Genomic DNA, 12224 nt, shown 5'->3' on the forward strand with positions numbered 1-12224 from the left:
GGGGGGGAGGGGAAGTCGTGCTCCTCTTGAGATACAAAAGGTTGTCATTTCCAAGGCCTATTGATTCACACAAATACCTATCAACTTCACAAGCGGTTGGAGAGTTGGTTGTCTCCAACTACGCTGGTGGATTAGACATATGCAGTCATGTCACAAATTTAACCCGAGTGTCCCAAAGACTTAACTTCGACACATGAGCTAAATGGCTCGCTTGGAAGAAGATTTCAAGGTATTCACTCATTGAAGGGATACGTTCCGATTGAACACCAACACACACGCTCGCGCGCGTGCACACACACATGCACACTTCAATCTTGCTTCACTTTTGACACTTCTTAATAGTACGGTTTGTACTATGACTCAATCAATAATTAAAAATACTAGAAAAAAAACCTACTCACTAGTCTTCAACATTCAAATGCCATTTCGAAGAATTCAATATTCTCACACATGTTTAGGAGAAATCACCGCTGATTAAACCAAATCATCTAGGACTTTCTCCTAGATATACTTACAAACACATTAGTATCTTAACCGTTCCGTCCAACACTCACAAAAGGAGAACGAGATACACTTACAACTTCTTTTTAATCAAAGATCCTGAAACCCTTTTCAGAAGAGTTGCTTGGAGATTTGAACCAACAAAAGGAAGCTTTGAATACCACTTTTATTGCATTTGATTAAAAAGGTTGTCATTTCTAAGGCCTATTGATTCACACAAATACCTATCAACTTCACAAGCGGTTGGAGAGTTGGTTGTCTCCAACTACGCTGGTGGATTAGACATATGCAGTCATGTCACAAATTTAACCCGAGTGTCCCAAAGACTTAACTACGACACATGAGCTAAATGGCTCGCTTGGAAGAAGATTTCAAGGTATTCACTCATTGAAGGGATATGTTCCGATTGAACACCAACACACACGCTCGCGCGCGCGCGCACACACATGCACACTTCAATCTTGCTTCACTTTTGACACTTCTTAATAGTACGGTTTGTACTATGACTCAATCAATAATTAAAAATACTAGAAAAAAAACCTACTCACTAGTCTTCAACATTCAAATGCCATTTCGAAGAATTCAATGTTCTCACACATATTTAGGAGAAATCACCACTGATTAAACCAAATCATCTAGGACTTTCTCCTAGATATACTTACAAACACATTAGTATCTTAACCGTTCCGTCCAACACTCACAAAAGGAGAACGAGATACACTTACAACTTCTTTTTAATCAAAGATCCTGAAACCCTTTTCAGAAGAGTTGCTTGGAGATTTGAACCAACAAAAGGAAGCTTTGAATACCACTTTTATTGCATTTGAGAAGTAGCACATAAGGTAAGGTGATCTAATATCCAGTCAGTGGTCTTCTTGTAGTTGTAACACCGTGCGCAAACAAAAGTTTGTCGATGCAGAGCATGGCGAGAAGCCACAAGTAGCCTAGGTGGCTATCATTGATGTCGTCCAGAATCCACCAAGGTCGCATGCCCATTGTGCTAGTGCGCACCACGATGATGACTAGCGCCAAGCTCGCATAATTGCCTAGTGAAAATGCTGTATTGGAGAGCCCCGAGCACACACTGCGCATGGCTTCCAACGCCTGGTCACAGGAGAACTCCATCTGTCCAATGATGGTGAACACCTCCGTGGCCCCTCCCACCATGTTTTTTCATTTTTCTTTCTAAAAATTTATGAATATCATTTAAGTTCATGGAAAGAATTATAATTGGAAAAATATTTTTATAAATTCATGAACATTTTTAAAATTTTAGAATTTTGAAAAAGCTTCACAAAGATTTTTAAAAATTAATGTAAATTTAATAAAATTAGGAAGTTTTTAATTGAAAGTTGTATGAAATAAAAAAACAGACAAAAATTAAAAACAATCAGCTTAAGAATAGTTAAATGGGGAAATCACCAACGCAAAAAGAAAGGAGTCACTAAATATGTTGTGGCCCAGCTTTTGTTGAAAGACACGGGCGAGTTTCTTCTAGGCTTCCAATCCACCACCCATCCCAAACTATTTCCCTCAAAAAAATAATCTCAAACTATTACCACGAACGCTGACACTGAGAGTTGCTCACCTCAAATTTGGTCCGGCTTCAGAACCCTCCATGCGGATGCGAAGAAACTTTTTCACTTTAGCTATATGTAAGTTTCCTGAAAATTAATTTTGGGTCAGTCAATTTTCGGGCCGTTGATTTCTGCTTCATGATTCGTGCAACTCTTTTCTCTGTGTTGGTCTGTGTGGGCTTTTGGGCTGTTTCTTTCTGACTCAGCCAATTCTTTAACGGGCTGAAGCCCATTCTAGTGCAACAACCCTTTGCTTTGTCCTTCATTTTTTCTGTTTTTCTGTTTATACACGTTTTTGCTTTTGTGTTTTTTATTTTCTTTGTTAGTTGGTTTTATTATTTATTTTTTAGGTATTTTGGGGTGTGGAAATATATACATACAAATACTATATAATAATATGTGTCAACATTTCACTATTATATGATTATTCTTTGCATATTACGAAAAGTGCAATTTCAGTGCAACGTTGTGTGCAAGTTTTTATTTTTATTTTTTATTCATTCATAAATAGAAATACAAACGCCACTAATTCAGTATTACTTACAAAACTTCATTATTTTGATTCTGTCTTAGTTTTTTTTATTTCATTTTCACTCTACTTTAAGGGTAATACCATTGCCAGTAATTTGTTTGTTCTATTTTTTTGTGAAAAATCCACTTTTATATGCTTATTTTTGAAAAAATTTAGAAAGCACAATTTCTATGTATATTTTGAGCAAATTTTGTCACTATTTGTTTTAGAATTTTTCCCATTTTCTTTATAGTAATACCATTGTTTGTAATTCATTCTTCCTTAGAAAAATTAATTATTCCAAGTTTGTTTTTTTATTTTGTTTCTTTTTAAAGGGTAATACCAATGTCACTAATTTATTACTTCTTAATAAACTTTTTGTGTGAAATTCCACTATTTTATGCTTATTGTTGCATATTATATAAAAAAGCAATTTTTGTGTAAATTGTGTGCAAAATTATATATATTTTCTTTTTTTCTGTTCACTTTATTTGTTCTTAAAGGGTAATAGCAATGCAACTAAGTCATTCCATCCTATAAAACATTGTTTTATTTTAATTTCCATCTGTGTGAGTATAAATGCAAGTACTAAATACTATACGTGTGACTAATTCTTCCCTTCTTATAAAACTTCCTTGTTTGTGAAAATTCCTCTATTATATGCATATTCTTGCATATTTTAGATCGGACAATTTATGTGTAAATTATGGGCAAGTTATTTTTATCTTTTTATTTTCTTTATTCTTTAATGGTAATACCAATGCCGCTAATTCATTCTTTCTTAGAAAACATTGTTATTTATATTTATTGTTAATTTTTATTTAATAGTATTACATTTCTAATTTAATAGTTCAATTTCTGCGTACTTCCTTTTTTGCTGTTGTCGGTAGTGGCTTAGAGGTGAAGAATGTTTTTGCGGCGACTTTACTAGAACAATCAATCCCCAATTTGGATCCAAAGTTGTGTGTCTTCTTTAAGACTATACATTATGACCTGTGTAATTTATCGAAATAATTCTAATATTATGTTGTTTAGTGTGATGATAACAAAAATGAGTTAGAAATATGTGTTTAAGTACCCTCTTCTCTCTCTTCAAAATGGTAAATACGTATGCATATGTATATGTGCATATATGTATTGTATGCATACATATAAAAAATAAGTATACATGTATGAGAGATTGCAGATATAGTCACTAACTGTTACATGTAAATATGTGTGACACTGTGAGAGTGCTATTTAGGTCACCTACAAAGGCTTATCAAACACTATACTGTAGCAGCCCATATTCAGCGTACGAAAAAAAGACTGGCTTGGCACTAGTAGTGGACGTGGGCAGCCCATGGTCCAGCTTGAATGGACGAGTCTAGCGAGCGGCCGGCTGCTCGCTAGGCTACGCGAGCAGCCGGCCTAAAGTGGATTTATTTTGTCCCCTAATCTATAAAAGGTAATAATTTGTCCCCCTTAATTGATGTAAAAAAATTATAACCCATAAGTATCATGTAAAGAGAAGGTATTACAAAAGTATCCATGTTAATAGGTGTGAACGTAATTAATTCAAGTTTTTAAATTTTTAAAAAGTCATAATTTTTAAACCGCGTGTCGGAATTAAGATTCGTTTTCACCCTCGTGACGTGCTTTCCGAAACTAGATCCTGCATGGGTATGTTTCGGCGAATATTTTTGTGTGCGATTTAATCTCCGTTTGGTGTAACTGTTTAGCCGTCGATATGCAACTAGTTGACAGTCAATGTGCAACTTTTTTCTGTAACCGTGGACATGCAGTTTTGGCATCGCCCCAAAACTAATCCCAAACAGTGTAATGTGCAATTTCGTCTGCTGCCCTGGCTAACTACTGTAGTCAATTGCTTAGTAGTCGTCACGCGTGTGCAGTCTCCACAGCCGCGCGTGAGAGACTATCCTGTAAGAGTGTGCCAACCCGCAGTCTGTGTGTCAACAACTATGTCGGCCAGGGTGTGCAATTCCGCAGTCACGCGTGAGCAACTACCCATATTGTGCATGTGCAACTCCCGTAGCAGTGTGTGTCGACTATGTGAACGAGAGTGTGCAACTCTGCGGCCACGCATGTGTGACTATGCTGACGAGAGTGTGCAGCTCCGCGGTCGGTCGTGAGCATCTTCCACATCAAATTCATTTGCGACTATGCGGACAAGATTGTGCAACTCCATGGTCACGCATGTGCGGTTATGCCATTGAGAGTGTGAACTCCACGTTCGCGCGTGAGCACCTGCCGCAGCAGAATCGTGTGTGACTACGTGAACAAGAGTGTGCAGCTCCGCGGCCACACATGTGCAACTATACCGACAAGAGTGTGCAACTCCGCGGTCACCCAAGTGCAACTATGCAGGCGGGAGTATGCAACTCCGTTGTGAAACGTGTGCGACTATGCCGACGAGATTGTGCAACTCCGCGGCCATTCGCGAGATACTACAGTGATGAAGTATGCAACTCCGTGGTCGTGCGTGTGCGACTATGCCAACGGGCGTGTGCAACTCCCACAGTCGGGCGTGAGCTAATATGCCGACAAGAGTGTACACCTCCGCAGCCGCGCGTATGTGACTATGCCGACAAGAGTGTGCAATTTCGCGGGCGTTTGTTTGCGACTTTATGGATGAGAGTGCAACTCCGCTGCCATACGTGTGTGAGTATGCTGATGGGAGTGTGCAACTCCATGGCCATGTGTGAGCTACTAAGCTGACGAGAGTGTGCTGCTCCGTGCTCGTACGTGTGCGACTATGCCGCCGCGTGTGTAACTCCCACAGTCGTGCATGGGCTACTATGCCAACAAGAGTGTACACCTCCGTAGTCGTCCATGTGCGATTATGCCGAAAAGAGTGTGCGACTCCGCGGGCGTGTGTGTGCGACTATGCCGATGAGAGTGCGCAACTCCGTGGCCGTGCGTGTGCGACTATGCGGACGAGAGTGTGCAACTCCTGTGCCACACATGTGATGCCGACAAGAGTGTGCAACTCTGTGACCGTGCCGACGGGAGTGTGCAGCTCTGTGGTCGTCCATGCACGACTATGCCACCGCACATGTGTAACTTCGTGAGATACAAGGCCAACGAGAGAATGCACCACTGCCACCGCAGGCGTGCGTGTGCAACTATGCCATCGACAGTGTGCAACTCCATGACCGTGTGTGTGCGACTATGAGGACACGAGTGTGCATGCTTCCCGTTTAGAGTAGTTGTTGGCTGTTGGTCGATCTTACAATCACGCGTGTCTAGCAAAATTTGAGTAAGCAATGTGAGAGCAAGCTATCATCTAGCCACTTAGTATCGGGTGTTATACAACTACTCCATGGTCATATTCAACTAAAAACTATTATGTGTGCAACTACATCTACTAGGGATGCCAACTGAAAACCAGAGATTATTCCACTGCAATCATATCATTCCATGAACAGTACTATAAGCAGCGGCAGGGTCAGCATGTAAGTCGTCCTATCCTATTCAAGAGCACTCCTAAAACTCTGGTCGAGCATAGCAACTCAATGTAGAAACAGACGATTTTGCATCACGTTGAACATAGATGCACCAGACCAACCAGCGAGGCAAAATCAGAAAGATGCTATTTGCACAGAGATAGGTCGCCCACTGCTGCCCCTCAACTCCGCCGTCGCCGGCTGCAACATCGCCTCTGCATCTCGCCAGCTGCAGCCGCACCAGCAAAAAGGGGAACGGATGGCTGGTAGGAGGAGATAGCGGGGACTACGTGTACAGGTGGATTCGGTGCAGAGCTTCACTGCAAAAAAATACACTTCCGTGATGATACGTGTTTGTCACAGTAGGTCATGTTTTCTATCATGCATGTACATCCATGACAAATTTATGACAGAATCAAGATAGTCATACCTGTGCTGTCGTAGAAGTGTTCCATGACATTACCAAAATTATCATCACGGAAGTGTCCACTTCCATGACGATAAATCGCGCGTCACAGAAGTGCTTTCGTCAAGGGTGAGCGACACGTGGCATCCACCGTAACCGAATGCCGTTAAGCTATCGGGTTCGGTTTTGGATCCGATAACCCGTTAACAGCCCGGACCAATGGGGATTTCCCATGTGTAAAATCATCATTGGCCGGAGGAAACACGTGTTGCCTCACCGTTGGGACATATGTCATCCACTCATTGGACAGGAGGCGCCTATGATAGGTCGACACGTGGCACGGCCCAACAGTGGCCCATTCCGGTGAAAAAGGCCGGCCCATATAAGGCCTACTTGTGTCAGTTCCATTTAAGCCCACGGCCCATACGAGATGTGCCAATTCGGCCCGTCAACGGCTCGTTAAAGATTTGACACCATTGCAGCCCATCGTCAGTTCGAGCCCGTTAACAGCCCGTTATATATTTGGGCTCAATATCGGCCCGATGAGATTTCGGCCTGTTAACGGCCCATTCAGTGGATGGGCCAATTTTCACGATGTACATCTTTCGGCCTTTTAGCTACCCATTTAAATGTTGGGCTAATTTCCGGCCCGGTGTGTCTTTCAGCCTGTTGACGACCCATAAATCAGTTGGGCCATTTGTAGTCGGACCTGAGTTTCGGCCTTTTAGCGACCCATTTAAGTGTTGGGCCAATTTCCGGCCTGATGTGTCTTTCAGCCTGGTGACAGCCCATATATCTCTTGGGCCATTTGTAGTTGGACTTGAGTTTTGGCCTTTTAGCGACCCATTTAAGTGTTGGGACAATTCCCGGCCCTGCGTGCCTTTCAGCCTGTTAACGGACCATAAATGAGTTGGGCCATTTGTAGTCGGACCTGAGTTTTGGCCTATCAACGGCCCATGCCCTTCATGGTCCAATACCAGTCCGGTTTCTCTTTCGGCCTACTAAAGGCCCACAACACAGTTGGGCCATTTACAATACGACCTGACTTTCGGCCTCTTAGCGGCCCATGCTCTTCATGGTCCTGTACAAGCCCGCTGTCTCTTTCGGCCTGCTAAAGGGCCACAGTATAGTTGGGCCATATGTAGCCCGAACTTAGTAATGGCCTATTAACGGCCCGTGAAATCAATTGGGCCCACCTGTTGCCCGCTTCGATGTCAGCCAGTTAACGACCCGGGATTTAAGAGGGCCGACCATTAACTTTCGGCCTGGTAACGGCCCATTAACTTAATGGGCCCACTAAAGTTCGTACATGTCTTTAGGCCAAATTAGATAATTTGAGCCCATTACGACGAGCAATTATGCACATGACCAAAACAGATAAAGCAAAGGTACGACATATAGGCAAAAATGTTGCACATCCAGCATATATTACAGGAAATTACATCCACTAGGCAATCAAAGATTGATGCCTGTGCAAATAAATGAACAGAACCTAACGATCTACAACATCACAATCTGCAACCTCAGCACGGATGACGCCCATAAGCATGTGGGCAAGTTCTTGCTGCTTTGCTACACTGTCTCTGAAAACATTGATCAGTTGTTGTGTCGCACGACTCTGCACCTTTGATTCCTCCACCATTTCCATCATTCCTTCAGCCATTAATTGGTTCACAAACATACATATTTCCGTTGCATTCGAGACAGAGGATACTGAACAGATTCATATGGCGATTTTGGCAGGCTTGTATTATTGATAGTGGAGAGTGTCTCGACCACTGCATCATAACATAAATTAGGAGGGGAACCAAGCAGATTAATCATGAGTTATTGGCATATTACCTGGCCTAGATTTATTGGAAAGAAACAATGGGGTTGCCTTGCTGTTTTCAGAGTTTGTCTTCTTATCTGCAGCAGCCTGCACCAAATTAAGACACTAGCATTGCTATCATTCGCCAAGTCAGATAATAGGAAAGCAACATTGGCACAACGAATGTTTGGGCAACTAGCCAACACCAAATTAACACAATATGGCACAGCTATCATCAGTCAGTTAATGTAATACGAAAACAACATTGACACAATGAATGAATGGGCAACCAGAGCAGCACTACAATTCAGTAATGTGCATGATATGAGATAGTACACTCATGCAACTCAGTATGCAAAACTACCAGACAGTTTTCTTTACAAAAATCAACATTGGCGCCTTTAACATTTTGCTACAACTAATTTTAGATCAGATAAAGGTTGGATTCACGCCGATTAACAAAATACATGCTGATGTAAAAATATAGTGATATACAACAGGTACTTACATCAGCATTGGAGCACAGAGAATTCCCGCAAGATATTTTCCTCGAATACAATCCCAATGAAGGAAGTCTTCTATCATTTAACCTTATTTTCTAAAAGAGAGATGGGTAAGAAACATGTAGAAAATATGATCAGAATGCTATAAAATTTCATGATGCGAGGATACGCACACGCTTCTTAGAATGGAGTTGGCATTCTTTTGCTGGACTAGAGTGGACTAGTTCTTTGGCCACTTGAATCTGATTATTATCAGTGGGAGTTGGGTTTCTCTGTGCTGGAGCAGTATCTATGAAAAATGGAGTTGGTTTATTATCTCCTGGCGTTTGGATCTTATGCAAAGACCTTGTTTGTAACCCTTCAGATTCTAACATAGCCGTCTTCCCTTTGCATGCCTTATATAGAAGAATGGTGCTTCAATTATAAAACATGCTACAACAGAGATAGAATAGGTACTGAAGAATAGAAAGGCATGACATATTGACATGTATTCCCTCCATTCGAAAATAAATGGATGGGTCTAGGCGTATTTCAGTTCTAGATACATCCAGTTTTATCCATTTCTGCGACATGTAATCAGGACGGAGGGAGTATGATGTAAGAGCTAGGGATACAATAGGACAACACAGTAAAAAACACTAAAAACCCACTGCAGAACCAAAGTAATCAAACCCACTAATATGAGATAGTACACTCATGCAGCTCAGGATGCAAAACTACTAGGCAGTTGTCCTTACAGAAACAACATTGTGGCCTTTAATCATACATTTTGCTACAACTAAATTTAGATCAGATAAAGGTTGGATTCACGCCGATTAACAAAATACATGCTGATGTAAACATATAGTGATATACAACAGGTACTTACATCTGCATTGGAGTACAGAGAATTCCTGCAAGAATCTTTCCTCACAGACGATACCAGTGCAGAAATTCTTCTATCTGTTAAGCTTATTTTCTAAAAGAGAGATGGGTAAGAAACATGTAGAAAATATGATCAGCATGCTATAAAATTTCATGATGCAAGGATACGCACACGCTTCTTAGAATGGAGTTGACATATTTTTGCTGGACTGGAGCGGACTAGTTCTTTGGCCACTGGAATCTGCTTATTATCAGTAGGAGTTGGGTTTCTCTGTGCTGGAGCAGTATCTATAAAAGCTGGAGTTGGTTTATTATCTCCCGGCGTTTGGATATTTTGCAAAGACATGGTTTGTAACCCTTTAGATTCTAACATAGTCGTCTTCCCCTTGCATGCCTTGTATAGAAGAATGGTGCTTCAATTATAAAACATGCTACAGCAGAGAGATGGAATAGGTACTGAAGAATAGAAAGGCATGACATAATTACATGTATTCCCTCCATCCGGAAAAAAATGGATGGGTCTAGGCGTATTTAAGTTCTAGATACATCCTTTTTTATCCATTTCGGCAACATGTAATCCGGACGGAGGGAGTATGGTGTAAGAGCTAGGGATACGACAGGACAGCACAGTAAAAAAACACTAGTTGAATGTAAAACTGTATGCTAGCGGAATACGTACAGAAAAAACTAAGGCAACATACACGTGTATGATTGGGAAACTAAGATGGCATTGCAACAGAACACTAGAACAACACTTCAATGTAAAAAAATATGGTATGATAGACAGATGAAGTACATACTGATGAATAACAATGCATAAGATATTCAGAAGCATGATGTCCAAATTAAGCAGATGGCATTGCGATAGAGTAGAATGACAGTACTTGAATTTGAAAACATGTTATCATGAATGGAATAGGTACTGAAAAATAGGAAGGCATGACATATTTACACGCATGATCAGCATGCTAAGCACATGGCATTGCAACAGAGTAGATACACTCCAGGACATTATATGCATGTTGTACCCATATCACGGGCCGAGTTAGAGCAAGGACCTTGTTGGGTGAAGAGGATTCAACATCTTTCTGCAAGTCTTCTGAAGAACTGCCTTTACATGTTCCATCATATTGGGTATCATTGACATCAAGTTTATTGGCCTTTACATTGCTCCGTGAGGTTCTTGTGGATATATCAGTGTGTGCAATTTTATCTGACATGCATGGAAGACAACTAGTAGTTAGATTTATGTAATGAGTGCCTGTAGGAGACGACATAAATAGTAGGACTGGGGTTAACTAGCAGCAACAGGTCTCAAAAACTAAAGGGAGAACACAGATGAAAGCTACAGAATATGTATCGTTTGTACTCGAGATTAACTAGATGGCACACAAAAGTATTAAAGAACAACATAGGTAATACTAGAAGTGGGATAATACTATAATCACCAGCCTGTGAGATAGCATTGGCTGATGGATGATAACTATGGAACAACGTTACCTAAAGAACAAGTATCTTAGCTGAACTATGGAACAGCGTTAACTCCTGAACAAGACCCGTAAGAGATCAACATGAATATACAGTGAAATGTGATAATCTATTTTCCATGCTTAGATGAATAACAAAGCCATAAATGTTGCACACAAGTAAGATGAGGGTACAACCTATCTGGCCGCCATCCATAGGAGTGAGCATCATGTCCTGACTTGTCGATGGCCCTGCAGTTGTTGCGGCTGTCCATGTCGGGCATGCGCATTTGATGCAGGGAACTGTTGAGTGGGGACTATAGCTCCCTTCTGGTGTATGCTTCCCTTGTTGGAGCAGCTGCGGTGAGCCGGAAGATGGTGTGGCTGAAGATGCAGATACCGCATAATGTTAAGAACGACACATCTCTTTGATATGAAGAAATACACTAAGAGATCAACAACAAGGTACGAGAGTGGTCACACGTCTCTTGACTAAAGACTAAATTGGGGTCACATGATTTTATTTTCTTTTGGTACTGTCCGATCTACGCCGGATGGCTTGATGGCCGTCTTGTGCCTCCCAGCTGACACTGTTAGGAATCTTCCCCGATGAGCTAGCGACCAACGACAGAGCAGCTTGCCTCCGCCGTCCGTGGCCCCGGCCAAAACCCCGCTCCCCGCCCCACCGCACTGCCGTGGTTGCGCCGCCCTCAGGCCAATCCACAAAGACTCCCCGTTATCCAGATCCGGCGGCGGCAGTACCTTCAACCCACACAACTCTAAGATAGCCATCTAAACGCTGCTTCCGCGGCGAACTTGCGGCCGCGCACCCTTACGTTAGGCACCAGCCAACCGGGAGCCTAGGAGCTCCTCCGCCTCGAGGGGTGCTGCTTCCCATTGGGAACCGATTGGCCCAGAATAAAAATTCAGACAACTGACGCCTAAATAAAGTGATTTGAGATGAGGGTGCGACCTATCTGGCGGCATGGTGAAGTAGGCAGGTCCAGCTGCCGAGTCGGTGAGGCCGGCGCGGTTGCGGTGGCCACCGGCGGCAGGGAAATAGCGATGTCGCGACGGTCGACGGCTACGGGGAAGCAGCGCCGGGACTCTGGACGGATGCGAAGTTGGAGCTGCTCCGGC

Source organism: Triticum aestivum, chromosome 7D, assembly GCF_018294505.1.
Source record: "Triticum aestivum cultivar Chinese Spring chromosome 7D, IWGSC CS RefSeq v2.1, whole genome shotgun sequence".
Lineage (NCBI taxonomy): Eukaryota > Viridiplantae > Streptophyta > Magnoliopsida > Poales > Poaceae > Triticum > Triticum aestivum.